Consider the following 12,951-nt stretch of genomic DNA (forward strand, 5'->3'; position numbering starts at 1 on the left):
TGGGGGGGCGTCAATGTCTCCTCCCCGAAAAGAACGACTTGGTCTGATCACTTCATCATCCCGTTTGAAATAGAAGGGATTCCCTTAGAATCCAGATCTAACTATCCCCTACCCCAGAAGCGCAGAGACTGGAAAAAATTCAAGCAGGAGAAATTTAATCTTGCCCTACTTGAAAAACCCCCGCCCCCTAGCAACACCTTACAGGAGGCATAGAACAGTTACGAAAGATGGGTGTCTAATGCGTTAGATACGGTAGCACCCTGGACACAAACCGCCCGCAAGACGGACCAAAACTGCCCCCTAGTTTTCCGAAGAACTTAAAATATCCAAAGCTAAATGCAAAAACTTGGAAAGACAATGGAGGAAAACCTATAACCAAGAATGTAAGTCACTTTATAGAACAGAACTAAACAAATATCATAAACTTGTAAGAGCAGTGAAAGGCGCCCACTTTAAGGGTCGAATAGAATCCGCCGATAACCCCACTAGAGAACTCTTTGCCATTTACAAAGAGTTAACGGTCCCGACCAGACTCGAAGCGCAAGACACCTTTTCCAGCAAGCTATGTGACTCCATAGCTGATCATTTTGTCGGCAAGGTCGGCAAAATCCACGCCACTTTCACAGACAACACTGATCCCTCTAGCAAAAATGTGGAAGTTAGAGACAACTCCACCGTTAAACCCTGTCTGACATGCTTTAAAGTACCTGAGAGGCAGGAACTGCTGAATATTGCTAACAGCATACAGTCTGGTTCCCCCTGCGACGTGTGTCCCCCTAATCGCTGTAAGGGAGTCTTAGAGAGCATGATCGACCAGATCACTCATATCGTCACCCTCTCCTTCCAAGAATGCCATGTGCTTGATGCATGGAAAACAGCCCAGGTCATTCCTTTGAAAGAAAAAAAACAACACTCACATTTTCCAACTTCAAAACCTTCGCCCTATATCCCTTCTTCCCTTCTGTTCGAAAATAGTGGAAAAAGTGGTCAACGGGCAACTTATGAAATATCTGGAGGAGGAATTCCTCCTCCACCCCACTCAATCGGGATTCAGAGTCGGCTACGCGACGGAGTCAGCCGTCCTCTACTCCACTGAGTGCCTCAGACAGATGGTGGACGAAGGACAGACAGCAGCGTTGGTTTTATTAGACCTGAGTGCAGCTTTTGACACCGTGCTGAACACAACGCTGCTGTCTCGCCTCTCCGACATGGGAGTGGAGGGATCCGCCCTTGCCTGGATAAAATCTTTCCTAGATAACAGAAGTTTCCAGATGCACTGCCCCCCTTCCAAATCCTCCCCCCATAAGCTGAGACACGGGGTTCCACAGGGCTCCAGTTTGAGCCCTACCTTATTCAATCTCTATATGGAACCCCTGGCTCATATAGTTGAAGCTTTCGGGTAGATATTGTCACCTACGCCGACGATACCCAACTGATGATCAAGCTTACGCTTGACCACACGGAAGATGCCACTAACTTCTCCAAATGCCTGTCATCAGTGGCAACTTGGATGAACAACAACTGTCTGCGCCTGAATGGCAAAAAAACTGAACTTCTAGTTGTCGGTGAATCCCCAACTGCCTGGTCACACATGTGGTGGCCCGCAGAACTGGGCAACTTTCCCACTCCCGTAGACTCCGTCAGAAACCTTGGAGTGATGCTCGACTCAGATCTCCCTTTCAGGTCCCAGGTTAGCAAAGTTACTGGCAGGTGTTTTAGTACACTGAAAACCCTCCGCAAAGTCCTTGACCTGCTTCCCATCAACGCCAGGAAGACACTTGTCCATGCCTTAGTCACACCCCACCTTGACTACGGAAATGTCCTGCTCCTAGGTTTAAGTAAAAAAGGCCTGCACCAACTGCAGTGTGTTCAAAACCCTGCTGCCCGCCTGGTACTTAACCTACCTCGTAGAGCATCTGGGAAGAATGCTCTAGCGAAACTTCACTGGCTACCGGTCAAGTAACGCATCAAATTCAAAGCCCTATGCTTTACGCATCGCATCGCCCAGGGCAAAGGCCCTAGCTACTTGCAAAAGCTCCTCACTATTCACCGCCCCACCCGGCATTTGAGGTCGTCCGGAGCAATGCTGTTTAAACTCCCCCGCACTCGCAGAGCCAGGATGGGAGGTTGTTCCTTCAGGCACCTGGCTCCTAGGTACTGGAATAAATTACCACTCGACCTTCGAATGGAACCTTCAGAAATCAGATTTCGTGCTAAACTTAAAACTCACCTGTTTCCAACCATCTAATTTCCTCCTATCTCCCTGACTTCGACCTTGTTTTCTCCTAAAACCCTCTACCTCTTGAGATATAGCATCAATTCTAGCGCGGGGACACACTATCCTTAGTGCAGCCAGGCGCTTTAGAAATGGCTTTATTATTATTATATAACCTACGACAAAATGCTCTTCCGGATCACATCTATGAAGAAGGTATTCATAGCAAAGTCCAAGGAATATCATCGTTAAGACCTTGTGTATCACTTTTGAGCCTGGACACCCACCTCTGTTCCTTCAAGAACAGATATTTAGTCCTGTCACTCACATGGAGGGGTATGGTTGGTTTCTCCAGGACTGTCCAGAAAATATCTTCAGGTTTGTGTTTTAGCTCTAAAAAGTGTCTCATGAGTTTAGTATTGGATTTACCACAGCGAAAAGCACTTTTGTGTTCCAACATACGTTGTCGTACCTTTCTTGTGGTCATGCCCACATACCGTTCTTTACAAGGACATTCAATTAAATAGATTAGATGGTCACTATTGCAGTTGGAGAACTGTGTCTGAATCCAAGGTCTTGGAGTGCCAATGTCTATGGTCTTAGTCTGTTTGGTCTGAGGGCATATAGAGCAATTTCCACAAGGGAAATGCCCTTTTACCGGAGGTAAGTCCCATAAGGTGTTGTTCATGCTGGGTTTCATCATTGGCCTCGTATGTACCAGGGCATCTCGTAAATTGCGCCCTCTCTTAAATGCAAACAGGGGCATGGGAATACGTTCATTCCGGGTGTTCAAAAATCGCCAGTTCTTCCGGATGCATTTCTGTAAGGCATTGCTCAGAGTACTGAAGGTGTTGACAAAAGTCATGCGTTCCAAAGGGGGTTTCGCAACTTTAGGTTCCAACAGAGCTTCTCTGTGATTGTTGGAAGCTCTCTTGCAGGCCGTTTTTACCAAGTGTCTGGGATACATCTTATCCTGCAGCTGTTTGGAAAGATTCTTAGCATGGTGTTTGTACGATTCTGATGTAGAGCAATTGCGCTTCAAGCGTAAAATCTGGCCAAAAGGGAGATTCTCCCTTAGGGATTTAGGGTGCTGGCTATCAAATCTCAATAGAGAAATGCATGCCATCGGTTTCAGATAGAGTGCGCTTGATAGACCACTAGGAGTGACATATATAGAGAGGTCCAGAAACGAAATCTTATGTCTGCTAGGGTCATGATGAAATTGACCGGAGTTATTGAATTAAGTTCAGTATGGCTTAGGATGTCAGAGATAGTTTCAAGGGTCTCGTCCTGTGGTATCGATGTGTATAATGACACAACATCTAGGGATACTAAGATGTCGAGGTCGGGATTGAAGTCCACGGCAGGCAAAAGTCGGAGTACAAAGGACGTACTAAGCCATACTGAACTTAATTCAATAACTCCGGTCAATTTAATCATGACCCTGGCTTACCTTGCCATGAAAGAAAACTTTTTTCAATTTGAGGAGACCTACTACTTACAAGTGTCAGGGACAAGTATGGGCAGTGTCTATGCACCGAGCCTGGCGAACCTGTATGTGCACAGGTTCGAAGAAACGCATGTCCTGATCGCCACCAATCCCTTCCATGAGTCGATTAGACTCTGGAAGAGGTACATTGACGACATCTTGGTGGTCTGGCAGGGGGACGAAGAGTCAGTCCGAGCTTTCCATACTTGGCTCAATACCCAAAACCGCTATTTAAGGTTTACTTTGGAAATGAGCAGACATAAGATTTAGTTTCTGGACCTCTCTATATATGTCATTCCTACTGGTCTATCAAGCCAACTCTATCGGAAACCGATGGCATGCAATTCTCTATTGAGATTTGATAGCCAGCACCCTAAATCCCTAAGGGAGAATCTCCCTTTTGGCTAGTTTTTACGCTAGAAGCGCAATTGCTCTACATCAGAATCGTACAAACACCATGCTAAGAATCTCTCCAAACAGCTGCAGGATAAGATGTATCCCAGACACTTGGTAAAAACGGCCTGCAAGAGAGCTTCCAGAGAAGCTCTGTTGGAACCTAAAGTTGCGAAACCCCCTTTGGAACGCATGACTTTTGTCAACACCTTCAGTACTTTGAGCAAGGCCTTACAGAAATGCATCCGGAAGAACTGGCGTTTTTTGAACACCCGGAATGAACGTATTCGCATGCCCCTGTTTGCATTTAAGAGGGACTTCCCTCCGGTTAAAGGGCATTTCCCTTGTGGAAATTGCTCTATATGCCCTCAGACCAAACAGACTAAGACCATAGACATTGGCACTCCAAGACCTTGGATTCAGACACAGTTCTCTAACTGCAATAGTGACCATCTAATCTATTTAATTGAATGTCCTTGTAAAGAACGGTATGTGGGCATTACCACAAGAAAGGTACGACAACGTATGTTGGAACACAAAAGTACTTTTCGCTGTGGTAAATCCAATACTAAACTCACGAGACACTTTTTAGAGCTAAAACACAAACCTGAAGATTTTTCCTGGAGAAACCAACCATACCCCTCCATGTGAGTGACAGGACTAAATATTTGTTCTTGAAGGAACAGAGGTGGGTGTTCAGGCTCAAAAGTGATACACAAGGTCTTAACGATGATATTCCTTGGACTTTGCTATGAATACCTTCTTCATAGATGTGATCCGGAGAGCATTTTGTCGTAGGTTATATACTTTGTAACATCATATCAACACCAATATATATGTGAGGAATGTGTATGATTCTAATTTTATTTTACATCTTTACATGACTCTGATTATTTGGGCAGACATAATAATATATGGCTAGGGTAGCCCCTTATTGCATGTCCAACCCTTTCAAACACTTAAGGGAACATTATCATGTAAGCAATAACTCTGTGGATGCTTCGTTTGGCTTCAAAACATTGTTTGCCTTAGAATGATTTTCCTCTTCATGCCCGGGCCTTTCTGACACTCGAGGGTCTTAGGGGTATTTTCCGCGCATACTCTTAATGTATATCGGAGAAGATACACATTATTACATTCTGGACTACATTTTGCAGTCTGATGGCGTCATCTTGTAATTTCAGCTTCTCATTGGCTCAGCCCTAGCGACGTCATGGGCCACATGATCCTCCTTGGCAAGCACTAATGGCGGCTGGCTTGAGAGCAACGCTACCTCCCCCTGCCTCAGGACACAACCTGGGGTATCGACGGTTAGGTAAGCGCTATGATGAGCAATATGATCGGTTTTTATTTAACAATAGTGTAATGCTTCCTTTCCTCGCTTCACCTATTAGAGACTCTCGGCGCGCTGGCTGAGTGATTAATGATATTACAATTCACGCAGCACGCTGGGAGGGAGCAGTACTCCCTTTGTTGTCGATCCCTCCTAATCTTCTTTCACCTATGTGACAGAGTTCACTTTTACGAATACCAGCTCTTGGTAGAGGCAAGCACATCAGGTCCTTTGATGATGCCATGTCTGCTCTAATATATCGGAGTGCTGAGTCATATACATCAACTATCCTCTGTACTTCATGCTTGTCTTTGGGTGAAATGCTATACATGCAATTTTTATATTTTAATTTTGAGGACAGATGAAATTTTATTTTTATTTTTAGGAAACTAGCCCTACTATAATAGTTAGTCCATACACATAGCTGACTGCATGTTTGGCTCATCGGGATGTCCTGTATTTGTTACTTTCATTCTGTAGGGAGGTGCCTCCTTCTTGACCCGAGTCAGAGCCAGGTGAGGTGAGGCCTGTTACCTCACACAGGATAGGTGAGTGTATTACTCCTACACTTTTTTCTTGGTAACACAGAACAGTTTAGTAGGTAACAAGTGAGAAAGCATTGCGTTGTGGAGTTTGGTGCTTGATGCTTGTTTTATTTCCACAGGTATGAACAATCATCCATCCTGCACAGAGGTATTGTGATTGGTCACATGTAGTAACATTGTGATACCTATTAGTTTTCTGTTATCACTGTTTTCAATATTACACTTTATGCAGTAGCTATACTAACTGGGTCCTGAAGAAAGCCGGGGTTCTGCAACCCACTGCGGCTGAAACTAGTAGACCATTTTCGGTAGATTAGTTCTAAACCGACACTGTATTTTTAATAAGTTCACCATTGGTCATTAATAAAGGCATCTTGGACCACTGTTGTATCTTTTTTAATTCACTTACACTTACACATTCTTTTGCACTGCACTTTCCTCCCCTGTCACAACACGCCTAGTCTACCAAGGTTTGGCTCATTGCCAGAAGAGCTGAGGTGACATGGGGCGCCTTTGGTTTTCCAAATGATGACCGAGGGCAGTTGATGGAAATCCTTACTTTTCTGCCCTCCTCAGGGTTTCTCCTGACATGAAGTCGCATTCCCGTCATCATCCTCTTACTACTACTTACAGTCAGACTGAGGATTGATTTGATGTAGGTCTTGTGCTTATTTCTGTTCTGTGTGATTGTTTATTTTTCTTTTTTTCATTAGACCACCAGTTTTCTTGTGTTGTTTATTTGTTTTGGGGTTCACCCAGCAAACCCTTAAGGAGTTGCATATGCATGATAGGTTTCATGGCATGGTGGACAGTTTTTCTTTGTTGTTGCGTCAAGCTCTGGGGGACTTGAGCACACTGACCTGGGTGTTGCGGGGGAGAGCCAAGGAGCAGAGCTTCTCTCCCGTGGTGTTTACCGCTGCCGTCTGCAGCCTCTTTGCCGACTCTTGCACCCTGACGCCCATCTTGCTACCCAGCCCACGGAGGAACGGGGACTACATCCCCCAGAGGCCCCTTCGCGACCGGAAGTCGCGCACGCCCTGTCCCGCCCCCGGAGGTGCTCTTAGTACAGCAAGAGCCCCGGGGGAGCGGGGGACTTGAGCACACTGACCTGGGTGTTGCGGGGGAAAGCCAAGGAGCAGCGCTTCTCTCCCGCGGTGTTTACCGCTGCCGTCTGCAGCCTCTTTGCCGACTCTTGCACGCTGACGCCCATCTTGCTACCCAGCCCACGGAAGAACGGGGACTACATCCCCCAGCGGCCCATACGCGACCGGAAGTCGCGCACGCCCTGTCCCGCCCCCGGAGGTGCTCTTAGTACAGCAAGAGCCCCGGGGGAGCGGGGGACTTGAGCACACTGACCTGGGTGTTGCGGGGGAGAGCCAAGGAGCAGCGCTTCTCTCCCGCGGTGTTTACCGCTGCCGTCTGCAGCCTCTTTGCAGACTCTTGCACCCTGACGCCCATCTTGCTACCCAGCCCACGGAGGAACGGGGACTACATCCCCCAGCGGCCCATACGCGACCGGAAGTCGCGCACGCCCTGTCCCGCCCCCGGAGGTGCTCTTAGTACAGCGAGAGACCACGCGTCGCGGGCAGCGCCGGGCTAAGCCCGGACAAAGGGCGGGCACTCTGTGGCCCTCCGTGGACCGAAGGGGTCGGGACGGGCCCCACTCCCTTGACCCTACTGTGAGAGGAGGTATAGTGATCCTAACTACTATTTGGCTATTTTCGTGGTCCGATTAATCCTACTCTAATAATGTCACGCAAGGGGGGAACAAACATTGCTTCTGAGAGGGGCCCGTGCCAAGGTCTACAAGAGCATCACATGAATAGCACCAGCATACTGCCTACTGTTCATGAGATAGACTACAACGCTCCTTGCCACTCTTCAATCAGTATGCAATCTCCTTTACAAACTCCAGTAAGAGTGCAAAACCCGTCTTTGTGGGACGAATTAAACATCCTATGCAATACCAAGTATGTCGTAGTGGAATCACCTCCTCCTGTTAAAGGCACTAGCTACTCAAGTATTAACGGCAGTTTACGGGATGCTCCCTTTTCAACTAAGAAAGACAATATCCAAGATCCAGCCCTCCCCCGGCCTTTACCCACTAAAAGGAAGCATTACGAGAACAATCCCGAAGGGACTCATTCCAAATTACAAAAACTATCCGCAAGTCCTACATTACCTGCCAATAACCTCCCTACTACCATGGAGTCTGTAGACAAATCAGACGAAACAATACTCTACCCCCAGTTGACTCTATTGACCCAGATCGAGCATCTTGCCAAAGCCATCATTTCTCCACTAGTTGAAAAAATCAATTCCATAGGGAAAAGGCTCACAGGACTAGAGAATACAATCACGACCATTCTGACACCTATCAATAATATGGCAACATCTAACTGCTCCCAGTCACTTACAACCTTGGAAACATCTAAGTCAACTGCTAAACGTATTAACGCCCAACTCACATCACAACCACTCAAAATCCCAGCCCCAATTGTACCCAAAGCCCCCTTCAAACCTGCTCTATCAAGGTTCACAGGTGTTAGAACTGAATCAAACAAACCACCACGTATACACCTTCCTCCAGAAGCCGCGCCATATGTGATCGTTCTTTCAGGAGTACCAGCACTTGCTCTCGGGAAGCCGAAAGACAGCAGGACCTATTAAATAAGGTCATATTCTGGTTGGGGAAAAATAGACCCCTACCCCCGGATCAAGATGGTGGAATCCTGAGCGTTAGAAGGGTGGGCTGGCTGGGCTCATTACCAAAAAACATTCCCGGGGACTTGATACTGGTTAAATTCAGGAACAGGAAAATCGTCCCGTACCTAAGATCTTGCCCGCCCCAAGAAGGAGATGGCCCTATATGAACTTGGGATCTACTTGATTTTTATCCATGCACGCCAAATATCCCCCTGCTTAGACCAACAGTAGAGCATCACCATCCGCTGGGAAGGGGGGTCCGTGTACCCAATGGCATTAGTTTCTCCGCCCCCAATAGATTCGAACCATTATACAACTGTCGTAACTGTTGAGTGCTCTATGTATTACCACAGTCGATAGTGATAAACTGTATGAATAACATGTCTTATTATGGAACCCTGAGGTTGGGCATATGTCCTTTTAACTTGTAGTCATATTGTCATTGTATGTATGTTTTCATTTTAAGATGGTTTTTATATGTACGCTTTTATGATTTCAAAACAAAATCGAATAAAGCATTATCGTATCGAATGGAGTAAGAAGTATGCCTAAGAGTGGCAACCGGTGACCTGATTGGTGTGATGTGTGGGTGAGTCGATAGATGGATCATTGAGTCACAAGATTGGTGACTTCATAGATAGAAGTGGGTTTATGCATAGAGAGTTGAGTAGGTGAATGAATGAGTGGAATGGGTGCATGGATGAATAAATGCATCAAACTGCCACTTTATCAGGCAGCTGTGCACTGCATTCAATAGGGACAGTAAATGATAAAGTTATGGTGAATCTCTAACACTGATCAGCATAATAATAACAAGCATTGGTAAATGCATTAGGTTAATTATAATTAAGCTGTGTTTTGTTGCAAGTTGTAGCTTGCTGAGTAGTTTTACAATATGTGTTACAGAACATCTGTTAAAATGTTATGACTTGTTTCTGTACAAAAAGGCAAGATATTTTGCTGTTACTAGTGGTATAGTGCAGGTACGTAATAGCAACATTTTGAACCATGAAACGAAAGAGGGAAATAATAGAATGCCTGCTAGATACATTTGCTTGTGACTGTCTTGTTAAGTAGTGAAATTTAGCAATAATCTGGGGTAGTGGGGTTCTTAGAGCTTTTGGCCCCAGTGCCCCAGTGTCACTGCACCTGGTGGCATCATTCAAATCACGTCCCTTTTAAGTACAGGGTAACTCCAATTGTGACTGCCTGTTTAGTAGTCAAATATAACAATAGTATGTGTTTAGAGGAGTTCTGACAATTTTTGGGCTCAGTGCTACTGCACCTCCTGCACTATTCAAATCATGACCCTGTTGTCTGTTAGTTAACTGCACTTGTGGCTGCCTGTTTAGTAGTAAAATATAGCACAGCTCTTGTATATTAACTTTATTTTTAACGCATAATGCTTATTACAACACTTAGAATTTGATCATAATTACCAAATAGACTAAGTTGAAAAAAACAATCTGATAATGCCTACAGAGTGCAAGGAAAGGTAATGAAACATGAATAGGAAATGCCACCAACTTTCTAAGGCTAAAGCATTTTCCTTACGCAACTAAGTGATAAAAAACAGGCATTCCACCATACTGTTAGAAACTGTAGACCTTTTCCTTGGGAAGAGTTCTTATCTTGACAGTAAATGAGGCTTACACAATGTGAACAGCTTCAGTATAAGTATTGTAAATGTGTGCAGCCAGGAGATGTTTCATACAAAAGTAAACAAACACAGTAATTCGGCCATGGGAACTGATCAGAGCCCCCTTTTAAGATGTATTAATTAGAAGAGATTGTGCAGGAGAAACCAAAAAATGTTGTTAGGTCTACTCTTAAGTAGGCATAATCCTGAAACAATACTTTGTTCCAGCACAGGTTGTAATTGTCCTGAAGAGCAAAGGTAGGGCTGAATGATGTAATAGGAGGCAGAAGAACCATCCAGTTAACTGCATCCAACAGAGCTGCCCAGGATAAGCAGTGACTGTCATTTAGTAGTAGGTAGATATCGGAGATATGTGCAGTCTGGGAGGGAGGAAGTAGGAAGCAACAGTAACACAAGCAGCTGGACAAAGCTTCCTATAAAAGGGGTTCATAGGGAATTGCAACATGGACAAAGGGAGCTGAGCCCAGACAACAATTACAATTAGAGAACTATGTTTATAGGGACTAAGGAGCTACACAAAAGCAGCAAATATCCTAAAAGGGCACCATGCTCACAGCAATACGTAATATAGATCAATCTTTGCATGTCTTACGGTAAATGATGCAGTTTGTTACTTTCTGCCCCAGGGCTCATTTACAATGCAAAGGTTTGCCCCCAGTGTTACTGTGTGTGTCACTATGCCAAAACTAAAAATAAAAAGTAATAATAAAAAAAATACACACACCTAGTTTGTGAAATAACTACCAGATTTTTGCCTTAACTGGTTTTGCTAGCTGTAGAACTCAGTGCACTTTACACCTGCTAACCAGGGGTAACACGCCTGTGCTCCTCCTTAGAACAGGATTAAATTGGTATACCCCAATTGGCATATTTAACTTACCTACAAGACCCTAGTATATGGTACAAGTGAACCCAAGGCCTTTATGTTACATGTCACTAGTGGACTGCAGCACCCATTGTGCCATCCACTACAGTGACAGTATACACCATGCCTTCCGGCATACCACTATAGCCTGGCTGAAGCAGGTTTTAAATTCCAATTCCACCAGTCGGAAGAAACCCTTCCAACAGTGCTAACCCTTCTTTTAAGTAATACAAATTCACCCCTAAGTATGCCTAACAGTCTATAAGGCCGAGTGCATGGTATTTAAAAGTAGTACATGTAGAAATGTAATGTAAAACATGATGTTAAAGAGATAAAGCCCCAAACTTTATTTTCACAGTAGCTGGGCTGTCTGTTTAATGGGAAAAACTGGGATGCAATATTCAATTACAAAATGTTAACTTTTGCTAGAAAATACCTACAAATTTCATTCTTGGACTCTTTGTAATATTTATTAAAAGTCACATTTACTGATGAAGTTGAATTATTGATAAATATTGAGGTGAAGGTACTTTAGTAAAGTTACCTTTTCCCTGGCTTAACACCTTCCATGCTTATGACAAGCTCAGCTCGTCATGAGGCACAGTGGAGCTGTGCTCATGCTGAGCTCGTCATAACTGCTGCGGCCAGCCCACGCGCGGCTAATTCCCCCGCCTGTGCGGGGGTTCTATTGGAGTGGGCGGAGTCATGACGAGGCCAGCTCGTCATGAGCACAGCTCCACTGTGCAGCATGACTAGCTGGGCTCGTCTCGAGCACCCCCAGCAGGAGAATTAGCCTCACGTGGAAGGGGTTAAGCCTCTGGATGCTAACTTGCATTAGGCTCCTGCTGCAGTCCTCCAAATACTTAGCCTTGAATGAGCTGGGAATATGGCTCCCTGAGCATGAGACAAATGTTTGGATGTGCGGAGGTATTCCCTTTCCTATGAAAGGATGACATTTCTGGCTGTGCCCAGGAACTTGATTATCTTCATAGGCTGCCTAGCCTGTCACATGCAAATGTTAGCTGGCACTGCCTACAATCACAGTGAAAGGGCACTTCCCTCAGAACAGATTAAGAGTGACCACAGAGGAGGGATTGCTAATTTCCCTGGTCACAAGCCCACGGTGGGCAAAAAAGCACTGCACATGGGAAGAAACGTTCTGCTATCTTGGATTTAGATGAAGTAGAACTATGGGATTGTTTGCTGTAGAGCATATTGGAAGGTCTTCAGGAGTGGGTAAGGTTAACCTTAGAGCTTTTGTCTTAATGGTTAGGGAGGAGTCAGGAGTCACCCCCATCCTCAGGCTGGTGCCAGGCTTAAATGGGGCACCCACTATACCGTCCTAAATACACTACTGGACTTGTGGACAATCAGAAGAGGACTGCACCTGATGTCTGAGGCCTGAGAAGAGTCTAGAGGACTGGATGTGCTCTCCCTTCCATACCACGGACAAAGAAGTGGCTTCCAAGAGTTATAGACCTGACCTTTTGTGCAAGCTACAGGGAAAAAACAATCTACAAGACGCATTTCCTGCAGCTGACCATTTGAATTGGACCCACCGTGGACTCTGCTTGTGGCTTCTACAGGCTGGCGTGAGTCTTGAGCCCCAAGTGCGTTCCTGACGTCCTGGAACCCAAGGCTGTGTCAAAGGCACTCCTCCTAACATCTCCTGAAACCTGAGACTTAAAATGTTCTTGGTTTCAAAGATCTCTGAAGGACTGGCACAAATGTGCCAAGCCAATCTG

The sequence above is a fragment of the Lissotriton helveticus genome, chromosome 2_1, assembly GCF_964261635.1.
Source record: "Lissotriton helveticus chromosome 2_1, aLisHel1.1, whole genome shotgun sequence".
NCBI classification, from domain to species: domain Eukaryota; kingdom Metazoa; phylum Chordata; class Amphibia; order Caudata; family Salamandridae; genus Lissotriton; species Lissotriton helveticus.